The sequence below is a fragment of the Botryllus schlosseri genome, chromosome 3, assembly GCF_051294905.1.
Source record: "Botryllus schlosseri isolate E-star chromosome 3, Bs_hap1, whole genome shotgun sequence".
NCBI classification, from domain to species: Eukaryota; Metazoa; Chordata; class Ascidiacea; order Stolidobranchia; family Styelidae; genus Botryllus; species Botryllus schlosseri.
The window spans coordinates 21,011,668-21,027,127 of record NC_137238.1 but is presented as its reverse complement, the minus strand read 5'-3'; the positions used below and the strand labels follow the sequence as shown (position 1 = coordinate 21,027,127).

The 15,460-nt window shown below is 41.4% G+C and overlaps 1 protein-coding gene and 1 long non-coding RNA gene across 2 annotated transcripts in view; one reads left to right on the top strand and one right to left on the bottom strand.

Moving 5' to 3' along the window:
• Positions 1–15,460, top strand: part of LOC145436036 (uncharacterized) — a 450,309-nt gene that overhangs the window by 150,448 nt on the left and 284,401 nt on the right. The gene's annotated exons all lie outside the window — the stretch shown is intronic.
• On the bottom strand, positions 10,193–10,979 carry LOC145435305 (uncharacterized). Its single transcript, XR_013913800.1, has 3 exons — positions 10,937–10,979; positions 10,836–10,872; positions 10,193–10,771 (listed from the first exon to the last, which is right to left on the bottom strand). It is a non-coding gene; the product is annotated as an uncharacterized LOC145435305 (long non-coding RNA).

The following is a 15,460-nucleotide window of genomic DNA, read 5'->3' as shown; positions in this document are numbered from 1 at the left end:
GGCGAATGTATGAGTTGACATTTGCAAGCGTATCCAGGGATACTTGGCAGTATTCTTCTGTAGTACAGACTTGTGTGCTAAGCTTACACTTTCAGCGATCTTCATCTGTTTGACATACACTTCCATTTCGAGTAAAACAATTTGTACATCCTCCGCATCACCGAGCAGACAGAAATTATCTTCGTTACGTGTAAATTTTAATTTCATGTCGACATTATCCAACATACATCTAGACTGTTCAAAAAGACCCATTCGAATTTTTCCGATCAACTCTAGCGGGGTGCTGTTTTTTGTAAGGTCTTTTCGTTTAACATACCCAGTATTCGCCGCACCAAGAACATCCACAGAGCCAGCGACATCTTTATAAAAACCTTGTCCTTGCACAAAACTGTCCGAGGCGCCGTGAGTATCATTCAACAACCGCGAGATATAAGCTTTGTAGGCATGACAATTATCCGAATTTGTGATAACCTCATTTGAAATAGTTACATCGATTTGTTTGAAAAGAGAATCCATCATGTTATTGACAAGACCCACTTGCGTATCATCTGCTAAATCAGTTCCATCACGTTTAGTGAGCTTCAAACGTAATCTCAAGAATGTGTTTTGTAGATCCATATATCGATCCGTCCTTGGTAATTGTACTTCTATGACATTACCTAAACTATGGGGTTTGACGACGACATATTGCGATTCCTCAATACTGGTTTGTGTGTGGGGTATACTAAATATGTTTAATCCGGAGTTATGACATTCTCTTGAACCAGCATGCATCAACATAGTTCTTAGTCGAATATATCCTGTTGTTTACGACGACGTTTGGATGAAGTGTTCTTTGACTTTGTTTTTTTCCTTTTTATAGCTTTTGGGGTTAAAATTTTATCAATCACTCGACCGCCAGCTTGTTTACTTCTCTTGATAACACTAGACTTGATCGAGTTACCCTGTAATAGATCTCTCGCTATTTCACCGCCAGTCCGTAACAATTGACCGCCAGCGTATTTCGCAATAGGTGTCACTAAACGACCAAGTGATTTAAACAAACTCCCGATACCGGACCCGGCTTGAACTCCACCACTAAAATATCCATAACCATCGCCTGTCTGGTTATAATGACGATGGACAGAATGATGATCACACGTGAAAACAACTTTCATAATCGCTTCCTAATGTTAAATGTAGCTTGCAATGAACGACTTATTATATTTATAGGTTCCCCAAACTCATCCCTGAGGTAAAGACATACAGAATCTACAACATCTTTTGAAACAGGGAAATAATACGGATTTGTCGCTATCCAATTATGTGTGACATCGCCAGGTGTCAGCGGTATAACTCGTAATAAATGCGCTAACGTATCTCCAAGTAAGTGAGGGTGAATAATATCACAATACACAAACAAATATTGACCAATCGTCGGTTCGGTTAAAGTGAAATCGATCTCCATGAGGGCTAATTCGCAATATCTCGTCGGGATGTTGTTGATGGTGAGTAGTCTGTGTTCAAAATCAGCACCAAGCATAGAGGTGGTTAACGTCACTATTTTCATCGCGCGTGGAGTGTCAATGTGGTCTCTATATCATGTACTAACTGACCGTATTGGTCCCTGATGGTGATTTTTATATCGCGGATGTGGTTAATCGACACCGGGAAATAGAACGGTTTTTCAAATACAACTTCTTGTCTCGTACACGTCTCGTTATTTACTTGGATCACACGAAGCAATTGACTCATGTAATCACCCACCGGATGATGTCGTAGTACATTGATATACACAAATAGATATCTGAGGTGGGGTTGAGTTGGTTTAGATTTGATCGACGTGACATTACATACTGGTGTCGACACTTGATCAACTACACTGAAATAATTTGTGAATATATCCGTGGGGTGGAGTGTGATATGTTTCGGATAACGAATTCGGAAAAGTTCATCGTTGATTCTTTCGGTGAAACAGTGCTTGAAACTTTCAGATAATATTCTTCGCATCAACTCGAGGTTGTTTGCATAATTCCCAAGTGGTGTTAGGTACGCTTCTACTATTCGATCTTTCTCATTATGTAGCTCCCAGAGTGCTTGATCACGATTGATTATAATTCGATCAAGAGATTCACTGACAAAACCCATATCCATCAGCGCAAGCTCATTACAAATAATTTCATTCGGTAACACCACCGAGAATTCACCTTGGGTGCCAGACAACGTGATGTACCTCATATTGAATCAACAGCTCTACGACGGAAGCGTAGGGTTACTGTCACTGGTGCTTTTCGAAATTTAATAGGGTTGCCAGCTGCATCACGTAGATAAATTCGTATCGTTCTAAAATTGTTTCTCGCTAAAGCAAAGAAGTATGGTTTTGGGAATATGTTGATTTGGTTTTCATTCGGTTTAGCGGTTACAGTAACCACCCGTAAAAGTTGTTGCAGCTTGTTACCATGTGGTCTTGGTTGTATCAGGTCGCAATACACATAAACCTTATCAATCCGTTCCAACTTTATCGCAGGTGTAAATATAAATTCTACCACTCCGCGGCGACGAGATACAACGCGTCTAAATGTTATTGTATCCAACACAGAACCAAGTGGTATCAGTCCGTAAGGTTCGGGTGAATCATGTGTGGTATGGGGTATGTGTTTGGTGCTAGAGTCTGCGGTGTCGGTATTTATGGGTACACCCTGCTTGGGTCTTTTTTTACTCGTGACTAATCTTCTGAATGTGATTCTAAAGTCTCCGAATCCTTGTAAAATGAAAATGTCCCCCATGTAATATTTCTCGTATGATTCTAACATTTCACCGATGCTGTAATACGAGCCTTCGGGGATATAATACCGTTCGGTGTATCCATTTGCATCGACAAATCCAAAACCGATACTTTTCGCTGTCACTTCAATTCGCGGCTGAAGATCATGGGGGAAGGTCAGCTCACATAATCCTAGCTCATGGCGATTCATTTCTAACTCTTTGTAAAGTTCCGTTTGAAAATCTGTGCTAGTATTCGGAAATTTATCCAAACTCGCATTCGACGGTAGAGTCAACAACATTTTATTGTTTCTTTCAACATATACGGTGAGGTGATGGATTCGGTAATAAATACCCAAGTGAAGAAGACAGTAGCGTTAAATATATTTCACGATCCACCCCAACAGAAATTTGATATAATGAAAACACGATTACACACACTAACATACAAATCTGTACAATAAACACAATCTGGTTTTTCAGACTGTTCGAGACTTGACCCATGCGAGACGAGGCGGAATCAGAATCCATAGTTTGGTTGAACAACATTTTCAGTGTCTATTTATACAAATCCGAGACCCAGGAATTAAATTTAGACGGGTAACCCAACCATTTTACAAGATATTGCGTTTTCTTTCCTTTCTTGCGAGTAGACAGGATTTTTTCGATATTGTAAATATTATTATTTTTAGTTATTGGTTGTAACTCTTCACGTTGGAATCTACCGTCTATAACTTCACCGTGGTAGTCTTTCAACTGATAAGTAGGAGGGTCGCCTTTACGACATTGAGATACGAAAAATATTTCTTCGGTCCAATTCGCCAAGGCACTTTTTACAAAATTACCGCGCGATTTCGAAATCCTGACGGGTGTGCCGATAGTTAGTTTGGGTTTTTTAGGGGTCATGTCACCGTATAACCTATGGAAAATTTGTTCTTGATTTGAATAATCAACATCCGCTGGAGGACACCCTATAGCCACGTGAAAAGTTGTGTGATACCCTTGGCATATCTCAGACAGGACATTAACATAATTCAAAGTCTTATTATGCGTGAAATACCGGTATAACACTTGCTTCAGAGTACGAATAACACGCTCGCATATCGATGCTTTCAGTTCACTATTTGTATGAAAATGTCGCACATTGTTCTCTTTTAAGAAAGTCTGAAACGCGCGATTAGTAAACTCAGAACCCTGATCACTTTGAATAACATGAGGTATACGATCCTTAAATATTTCCTTGAATCCGCGAATAATACCTTGCGAGGTTTTGTTCTTGAGTGGATACAGATATAAAAATCGGCTGAAACAATCGATCGTCACCAACACATATTTAAAATTGTCGTTTTCTTTTGAAAGATTTTGCATATGCATGAGATCGGTTTGATACTGAACACCAAGACCGGACGTAATCACTCTAGGTCTCTTAAATTTCTTTCGATATGGAAAATGTTTTGTGTACGCATCCTTGCTCGAAAGAAACTCCTTGACTTTGGCTCTATTCCGCCCTCTAGAGAATACGTATGCACCGCGGTAACTACCAGGTAGCCCTGGCGTGAAATACTTAGTATGGCTCCCATCCGTATCGTTTCGGGGTCTTGGGCGTACGACCACTTTTCGTCTTGGCATGTTGAGTCTTTACTTTGCTTCGTTGGCTACTCGGCGATGGTATAGGAATCCTTGATGGTTCACCCTTGATCAGGCGTCGCAGCGCGTCCAACTCACTAGCCGAAAATAGATTCCTTTGTTCTGATATATCGATTTTCATCGGTTGATTCAATGTATCGTGTTTTGTTTGATAACGATTTAGTGCGTCGTTATATAAGGCTAATTTTCGTTCTTGGGGTATGTTCATCTGTAATATATCGCTCATACATTTGTCGATATCCAAATCCAATTTCTGAACGTCAGCGCCGTTGACCGGATTCGGGTTTATGAAGATTTTTTTAAAAAAAGTCATTTTTTGAAAAGATTACCAAGTAAACCAGTGACGACGGGTAAGATGCTTGATAATAGAGTCATAAACATACCCCCATTCTGATTAAACATACGTTTTTTATGTCGAATAGGGATGTCTTTCCTGACAAGTCGACGTAAACTACATTTATGAGCTGATAGTCGCTTTCTTTTATACTTTGAAAGAGGGATGTTACCGTTTAAAACGTTCTTTGTACAATCACATATACACTCGATCAACTCTTTGCTGGCACCCGATATAATTTGCTTGCGTATCTCGGGTTTACTTTTATGTAGAAACTCTAGTGTGGGTATATGCCGCCGTGTCCGAGCTGGTACCTTGGTCATTTTGAGTTTAAAGTCGTCTCTGCGCTTGGCTATTTATACCAGTGGGCTATAAACCACCATGGTTTCACCAGGAAATATATTGGTCATAACTCGTCGATTTTCAGGTGCTTCTTGCGTGAGATCGAGGAATAAATAACTATGAGGTTGTCTAGCAGCGTCACGATAAGCCTCTGTTAAAAATCTAGAGTTTGGGTACATTTGTCGACCAAGAAAACTGATCTGCTGTTGGTCGCGCGGATTCTTGAAAATCACCATATACGAGCTTGAAAGACTCAAGTCACGTGCTCCTTTACCCTTGTGGTACAGGTTCTGTGTGACGTAACAAATTGACTTGGCTGAATGATGAGAAAATCTTGTAGTCTGCAATTTTCGCTGTCTCGGTCATGAAATCATCCACTATAATCAAGGTGTCTTCAGAGCAAACCTTCAACTCTTCTAAAATATCTAGACCGGCGTGGAATTCTACATTGTGCATCGTCTTGAAAACCTCCTGATAATTATTGTAACAATATACGACCCTGGATACACTTGGTTTAATCATTGATGTCGCATGCCTAATCAGCTTTGCGACAAAAGTAGTCTTCCCACTTCTTGAAGGACCGCTCACAATACACGCGAATGGGTGGATCAATTCCATCATTTGTTGTTTATTGAAAACTCGATAAAGTGCACGTGTTTATATATCAACAAGGTTGGGAATATCCCCTGTTGTGGTCATCTTGTTCTAGTGGAATATATAAACCCAGTAGAGTTCGATTTAACAATTTTCCACGGGTTATGAAATCTTCATCTGTCCCTCGTAATTTCGTCAGTGGAAGTTGTAGTGTTACAAACGCTTTATTCAGGTCTTCAAGCAGCTGATCCCAGTCTGCAAAATAATAAACCACATAAGAGGATTAATAACACGAGATTCATAGGGCTTTAAAAGCCAACAACTATAGACCTCACCTTTTGAACACTCTTTTAAATCTTTATGTTGTGTCGATACGCGTTGTTCGTATAATTCATGCGATATCTCTCGATTCAAATACAGCTCCACGAAGTGTACATGATCGCGGCGTTGTACAAGTGTCTTTTCGTGTAACCGACTCAGGCCTGCTTGTTCCAGAACAGCTATTATGTAATCACTAGCCATCTGTAAAAACAAGACACAGATATCAGAAAATATTGTTACTAAAATGTTTCCATTACAAGTTGACATTTCGAAAACACCCACAGATTGTAAACAAAGTTTCACCTAAAACTATCAGTGTTCACCACAGATTATGTTCACAATGACCAAGAGAATCATGTTTGCAAAAATCATCGGTTGTAGCATCGCTACTTTCAGAGTCAGAACGAGGTCGTTTCAAACTGTTTGCGACTCTATGTTGATCAAGGAAAAATTGGAATTTTCGATGTCGCTTGCGGGTTCTCAAGTAGGCTTGTCTCTCTTCGCGACCGAAAAGCGGTATCCACGAACAATTTTTTCCCAAGACCACATAATTTGTCAGCTTTGCACTGTTGAATAGGATGTGGTTATCACTCGGCGTCTTTCGATCAGGAAATTGTAGTTGAAGTAGCGCTTCTATGCAGACACTTCGGACACGGGTCCATTTCTCGTCTAGTTCCCGACGGCGCGCCTTGGATCGATCGGGTATCGCGCGGTCTTGTGAGTTGTCGTCGGTACCGTGAATAGAGAGCTGTGTTAATTCCTGCTCCAGTTCAAGCGTCTCTTTGTGCAAACTATTTAAATCCAATTCTGACATTACTGACTCAATATATGAAATAGCGTTATCCATCTGGAAAACAAAAGACACATCAACATATAAAAAATACAAATAAATCATGATAATAATAGCAGACACACAGATAAAATACAATAGTACACAAAATATACAATTACACATTTAATGGCAGGGTCGACACACCGTCCTCAAGCACTCGGCGTTTGGCATAGAAATAGGATAATGTTTTACGCTGCTGTTCGTACGTATAAACACCTCCATCTCTGCAGCGAAACCCCTTGTTCACTCCCCCCGCGGCTTCCTTAGATGTCAAGACTTCCAGAAAAGTGTTGAAGTCAATTTGAGCGGATTTCTGAAGGCCTTTGGAAGCCAGTTTTTTCTTTGGCCCATCGCAAAAGTAATTTTTGGATTGGAGTCCGCAGAAGGATGTACCACCTTCGTACTCCACTTTCATCAAACCCGGTTGACGAAGGTAATAGGCATACGTGTCTTTGCAACACTGTCTCGATCGGTCAAAAGAAACCGGATCAGCCAAAAACTCAGTTCGGTGCTCATCACAAAAATAGCGCGGAAACCAGTTCTCGTATTCAAGATAAAATTCATCCCTTTTCTCGGGGATAAGAATATCATCGAATGAGGCTGAATGCGAAAGATAGAGGGAGTCTGTGTCCATCATTAATAGCATGAAGCACTCGTCACGGAAATATTTACACAAGCAATCATAAAAAAACGAGAGCATCTTGAGCTTAGCGTTGTTATAAACCCAGAACCCCACCTGAATACAGTTACCCCACTTGATCGTTTTAGGTCGCTTCGTTACTTCAAATAGATCAGCGTTCAATTCGTCATATTTCACAAAAAAACGATCCTTCACGTTGACGTCCAATTCGCTTTTATCACAGTAGGTGGTTCGTTTGAATTTACGCGGATTCATCAAGACCCGACCATAGCTGCTGTTTCCGGCTAATTTTTGTGTCAGGGCAATAATCTCAAGGTTAGGGTCACGGTCCCCAGCACGTCGACAATCCGAGACATTTTTCGCAAAGTTGTCAAAACATGTCTTTTTGGTGAATTCGACTGCTTCGTGAATTTTTGATATAATCAACCCGTGTTTAACATACCACTTGATCCAGTCAGAGGTCAACAAGATTTTCTTACCCCAGTATGAAGCAACTAACATGCGCGTGGGTTTGGTGAGTAATTTACGATCAATGGCGAACTGTTTCATGTGACCTGACAAATGCTCGCGAGACACCATCGTATTTTTGAATATCGGACATAGTTCAACAAACTTCCTTTGCAAATGTTTTGGTGTAAAAATATCGACTGATAAACACCCAAAGAATGTACCGGTCATTACCATCTCCATCAATTTATGCGCGGTGACAGACTTGGTTCGAGTCAATTGCGGTTGGATGCCATTAAGATATCGCACAATATCAGGATTTTCCTGTTTCTCTGTGCGCCAGTCACATTCCCATTTACATATGACTTGATAATTGAGGCTTTTGTAATAATCATGAACACGTTTAGTTCGTTCTCGACGTTCCAGGTCATCACAGCCAAATCTGCATTGATGTGCGTGAAAATGACACCCAAGAAAAGACAAGATTACCCCTTGACCAGCTGAATTACGATAGAACCCATCAGCGGGGTAATTACGAGCTCCTACGCGGATTTCGGGTCCATTAACAGCGTGGTGGACATGTACATTGTGGGTATACGAATACCAGTTTAGCCATTGAGCTGCCGTCTCCCCCCATTTCGGCGCGGTCTTGACAGGTTTGAATTTAGTACACTCTGCATCGAGTGGTTGCCAATGTACCGGGAAACCAGTGGGACTAGGTTCGCTCAAAGCAAAAAGGTATAACGAATTGCTGTCCAGCCCTGTTACATGTTGGGTAATCTGAGCGTTTTCCTTGTAAAAAAAATTCTTCGATTCGAGTTTCACCCTGTTTTTGATATCGATGAAAAATGACTGACGGTCCACCCACTAAATTGTCTCTGAATAGCGAAACCAGGTCTTGATGTTTATCATTGAACAAGGTGAAATCGCGCGGAATGCTATTGAAAAGATGCCTTGATACAACCCCAGGTAGGGAGACAGCTTCCTTGAATATATCCACACTGAACTGACTTTTGAAAGATTGAAATTGTTTTTCTAACCCCTCAATGAAGTAGTGAGTATCGATTGCGTTGTACCATTTGAGATAATCACGTAAAGTAGTCATTTTGTTATCATTCCAAACCTTCAAACAGTTTTCATATTCAACTGTGGATATATTACGACCCTTTAGCGAGCTGTAAAAGTCGCTGTGGCTAGGAAGACTCGTATAATCCAGCTTTTCCAAACTAGTCAGAAACTCGTACGGAAAATGACCTTTAGCGGCGCTACATTTGAAGGCTTTCAAATAAGCATCGTACGAGAACCCGGGTGCCAAGTAATTTACAATATCCAAAAATTTAAGTCTGTTCGTTGTCAACGAGAGGAAGTTGTTACCTCGTTTCAATACATTCAGATTTTCATCAACGAGTAAACCCATCAAGTACTCTTTGAGACAGTTCAAGTCGTACCGACCACCATTGAACGATAAAACAGGGATTTGTTTTAAATATCGCATAAACTCCTCTTGTAAACGTTCAAGAGGTATTTTTTTCTCGGAAGGATCGAGTGCTTTCATTTCGGTAATTTTAGTTTCGAGCATGTCCAAGTAGTGTTGATATTCCATCTGTAACAATCTGAATGACTCACTTTGAATATCATGAAAATGATCAACCATTTCTGCACACAAATCGTTTGGGCCACCGTTCGAGACAATTACATGCGGTTCCAAGAACCCTTCCACATTAGAAGATATACTAACAGAAATGGGAATATGTTTACACTCCCATGAAGTTTTGGAGGAATCTGGAATATCACACTTTTCAAACATGCTCTCTATATCGAACGCGATACGGTATTTGAAATAACGAAGCTGGTGAGGAACAAACACCCCTTCTAAATCAAGCTTTTCAAATATGTTCAGTGGAGGGCTATACACACCACCGGGAAACACTTCAACAGGTTCTGTTGTACATTTATGTCTGGTCAATTCATACTGTTCATTGAAAAATCTTTCACAAACATCACATTGATAGCTCTCCGCGTAACGGAATATATCAGTAATTAGACAGAAATGGTTGCTTTCTAAATGTAAGTACACAGGTTTCGCTTCGAACGTACTACGGCGGATTGCGACAGCTTTACCTTCGGTCTTGGTGTACACAAATATGGCCACATTAAACAAGTCCTCGATATCATCCAGCATGTCGAGAGTCACACCAGATTCTACATTAATACCATATGCCGATGTAAATTGTTGAGCCAAATCTTTGGTATCTTTCCCTAGCGAGTGGGCAATACAGCGAAAAGCGCACAGATTGTCTCTGTACCGATTTCGATTTTTTTGATGGGTAAATGTCAATATACATCTCGCTCTCGCAAGCCATATCGGGAGTTTAATACCAGCACAACCAATCAACATACCATCGGTAGGGTATACATAAAACTGTACATTAGTCAGACAGACCGGCAGTGACTTTGTATTTGGTCGAGAATTTCGTAATAAATCGAGCGCCGTTTCCAAGCGAATAGATTCAACAAATTCATTGAATTTAGCTAGTGTTGAAATCGCTGCTGGTGTTTCTAGTACACTATCAACATTCGCCGATGCATGAAAATAGCGAAATCTTAGAGTCTCGACGTGGTACAAAATAAATGCATACGCGAAATTGATTTTGAAACGAGTCGACTCTGAGAAAAATATAGCTTGTATATCACGGAAAACATCCGCTAGCTCCCGACCGATGACTCGAATATTATACACATGACTAGTCTTTTTCACTACATACGATTTTATCGCTTGCCAGTTCTGATTTACAACTTCTTGGCGTTCGTCCCCAATCTCTGGTGGTGCATTCGGTTCTTCGCGAACACGATTCCGTCTGCGTCGACTCATCTGTAAAATTAATAACACGTGGTCAAATTCGGCACTTGGGGAACATGAAACTAGTCTTACTTACATTCTAGTTTCTTTGTTGGTGTCTTCGATTCTTTATGCTTAATAAAACAAGTAACACATCAATCTATGTCCACTAACGTTGTGTTATAGCAGATAACTTACCAGTAGACTCGTGCGTTCAACTCGAGTTGCTCTGTCTGTTCAACAACAAAATCATTACATCATGTTCACTAGTTCTGAACAGTAATAACTCACCGTTTCAATTCTTTAATTCCACGCTTGTTTTGTCTGTAGGATAAACGAATAACATATTACGTTCATAAATCAAAGTAATCGTACCGAATAACTTACTAATTAACTCCTTATCCAGCAATCCGCGATCGAATATATCCAGACAGCCAGCCACGTTGTTCGCTGTTCGACGTCCGGAGAGAAAGACCTAAACCGCTGATTCGAGATTACGCGAGCGCCAGCGCCACTAGTGGTTGAATTTCAGAAGCTATGATTTATGGCTCTAATGTAAAATCTGAAACGGTAAACAGAAATTGAGAATACACACGCACAACAATGAAATTCATACAGCACAATCACAAATTATACTTCAATTTCGTTCTAATTTCTAGAAGTCGATGCAAGTACTCATCGGTTGCGGTATTTAATTCAGGTTGAATCTCATCGAGACTCCAGCGCTGACCCTTGACAGCAAGCAATCGTTTGATGTCAGTCATGAGCTTTGTGACTGTCAAATTTTTTTTCTCTATCAATTTTTTTTCTCTATCAACGAGTCAACATTGCATAGTATTGAAAATGCGGTTTAACAACGTCAATAGTTTGGAGGTGGGTGATCATCTTGTCAACTGTGTATTGACATAGTTTTTCTTCCTGCTTCTTCTTACCCTTCAAATCGTCGCGAAAATCGTCGTCACTCACGCTTTTAGATTTCGCAGGTTTCTTGCTAGCCTTCTGTCTGGGTTCAGTACGACTCGAATTTTTCAATTTATCATTACAAAGCTGTTTAGCTGGTGGTATGCCTACCCCCACAGTTGTCGATATGGTTCTTTTTCGAGCCAGCTTCCTGTTTGATACAGATTTAGGAGTATCAACCACCGATAGCGACTCAGCAGAGCGTGGTAGCGTCACCCCAGAAGTCGACGGCTTCTCGGTACTCAGTGATTCGAGGTTAACGGCCGCCTCATCGATCGGTACACACGGTGTCGTCACCAAGTTCGTGAGATCATTAATCACGCTTTCTCTAGCTAGTTGACCCGACTTCAGCCACGCCTGGTGCGCTATATCTGCATGGTTTGGTCACATTTCGATCGTTGTCGTAGAGTCGCGTTCTGTGGCTTCAACCCTTAAATCCGGCGTCATCAGATCGCCAGGATTAATCGCGTCAAAGATATCCGCATTCTCTTCAAATTGCGATTCAAATGCATTTGGTTCATAACCAAATTTATCAAGATTATCTATCTGAGCTTCGGCCATTGTATAATAATTGCTCTAACTGCTCCAACCAACGTTTATGTCTGCGACAGTGAAGTATAACAACCAAATCGCGGTGGTGTCTATTTATAGATTTAATTTTCACGCGCTTACACAGACCTCTTCTTTCTAGGCGATCGAGAGGTATATTTCACCATTTTAACACCTCGTGGTGTCATGGTTTACTTTTTCAGTTGATAGTTACTCGTTATGGCAACTAGTGTGATCATTGAGAATTACCTTCTGTATTATCATAACTTAACAACCCCCACCTTGAGCGAAACGGAAAAATTCATCCACAGAGTACTAGATTTCTATGTACATGGAGAAAACGTGAACCGTGTTCGAAAGTGCGATTTTACCGCATTGGTTAACTCGATTCGATCATACGGCGTCGATTGGAATGGTGTTTTGAGTGTCATAAGCATTGCGGCGATGAAAAGCGACATTCATACCATCGCGGTGTACAGAGATTTAACAACAGACATCTTGAATACTCACTACAGTACATTGATAAGTGACTGGGTAAGAAGAAAATTCAATCGTGTCATTTGCAACTTGTGAATGGTGTAATTTCCTACAGAATTCCTGTAAAGTCTACTTCAAACCAAGTCTATTCACGCGGATTATCAGTGTTATACAAAGCCAGTTAACCCGTTTTATAACACGTGGTTAATTCTATAAATGACGATTGATTTGTTGATGACTCTCACTTTACCAAACGATATGGCATCGAACAGCGTCACCAGCATGCAAGTCGGAGCAATTTCAAATTTTCACGTCGGCGTCAAATTCGTTTCATCACCCAAAAGAGGCGGCGTTTGTCAATATCTCAAAGGTATATTCATCGACGGTAATAATGAAGAGATATCTTTCACGTGTTTCAATCGTGAATTGTTCAGGGCCATTGAGAAAGCATTCTCCAAACGAAAAAAACTCATGGTTAAATCCGGTTGGGTCCAAATTGATAAATTTACTGACAAAACGACTGTAATACTGGGTCGGGCTTCGTCAATAACCCTGCATGGAAAATCGAGACATACGACTGAAGAATATCCATTATTGACCTGTGAATCGGTATACGGGAATAAAGATAAATACGTGTCGATCGCCGCTACTTGTGTTTCTCGAGAGGAGAAGGTGGTCAATTCTGACATCAGAATGGAGTTGAAATTATACAGTTTTACATTGAAGGATGATACTGGCGAGGTGGTTTTGGATCAATGGAACAAAGCCTCACTCGTACCCGGGAAGAAATATCAACTCACTCGCGTTAAAAACTGTGTCGGCAGATTGAAAATCGATCAGTTAACTAGACTTGTTGAATTGAAAGAATAGTTTGCGTATTTGTATACCACAATACAATATTTCATTTCGTGTAAAATGCTTGACCTATGTAATTCGACAACTGGGTTAGCGCGGTGTTGTTCTACTGCTCGCGGTGTGAATATTGTGCTATCGCGGTGAAGTCGAGACTGTGAACAGCAGACTATTTTGTAGGTGTGAAACAGCGGTACGAAAGGTGCGAATAATCCGATCTGAAAGTCAGCGCGCCATTCAGGTTACGTAGGAATCAATGGCGAGGAAAGACTTAGAACACGATCGGTCATTTGCCACGACTAAACTACGACATCATATATAATAATTTACGATATACACATTAACAAAGGTTCATTCACATGACTATTTATCTGATACATATTCAACACCATGCCGCCGCGGTCTATACCCACAACGAAGCTGCGTCCGACCGATCCCATAAGACGCAATAGCCGCTCGCCACCCCCCGCCATAAGACAAAAGAGCCGCTCGCCACCCCCGGTTTCCCAGCCGCTCGCCACCCCCGCCGTAAGAAATAAGAGCCGCTCGCCACCCCCGCCATAAGACGCAATAGCCGCTCGCCACCCCCGCCATAAGAAATAAGAGCCGCTCGCCGCCCCCGCCATAAGACGCAATAGCCGCTCGCCACCCCCGCCATAAGAAATAAGAGCCGCTCGCCACCCCGGGTTTCGTGTTAGCATCAATAGCCGCTCGCCACCCTCGTCATAAGACGCAATAGCCGCATGCGACCGCACCCATAAGAACACATGGCGAGTCACCAGAGACCGCGTAAGAATAGTACGAATCACGACCACGAGTTCTCATTACGATTCACCGCCGCAGCCTATACCTGAAAGTACGAGTCACGACCCCGAGTTTTCAATACGAGTCACCGCCGCAGCCTATACCCGAAAGTACGAATCACGGCCGCACCCATAAGAACCCATTACGAGTCACCGCCACAAGGGGGGTCTGAAAGTACGAGTCACCACCCCGGGTTTTCAATACGAGTCACCACCCCGCCCATAAGAACCCTATCACGAATCGCGACCGATCATACTAACTACTCCCGTGTCATGGATGATAATATAATATCCGAGGCGTGATTCAATAATAATAATCATAAATTTTAACATGATTTGGTTCGCTTGGAAGATAAACGTCTGTCAGACGCTTTAATCTTGATATATTGTATTATTGATCGTCCTGTTCTAATATGCTGGCAAATGAATTATACGCCATTATTCTAGCGCAACAATGGCCCAAATATCAGGAACCAATGCCAGGCAGCACTGAGCGTGCGTCGCGTCTCGGGAATGATCTAAATTTCGTTTCAAATCAGTGTCAACTCTCGGCAGCTCGGTAATATACATTATTGGTAGGTTGTTATCTATAGTCAAATCACAAGCAAAGTGTTAGTTAGCAAGGTGCCGCCAAAGGGGCATCAATTCCAAATTTTAATGAATTAAATTCCAAATTTAGGAAATTTTAGTAGCATATCGTATTATTAAAGACACCGGAGCCGGAGCTACTTTCCTAACATCGGGCTCCAGCTCCAGCTCCGGCTCCTTTAAAATTTTAAATCGAGCTCCGGCTCCGGCTCCGGCTCCGCTGAAATTGCACGGCTCCGGGGCTCCGGGCTCCGGCTCCGGCTCCGGCTCCAAAGCCCTGGCGCGAAGTGTGACGAAAATACTGGGCTTTACTCAACTTTTATGAATATTAAATGTTAATACTCCGTGAAAACAGCCCTGAAATTGATCAGGCTATCTTCCTGATTAGAGGCTTGAACTACTTCTACTTGACAAACTGAAAAATAGTAGCGACAAGTAAGTAAGTATATCACAAAATATTACGGAGTAGAAGTAGCAGTAGCGAAAATCAGAT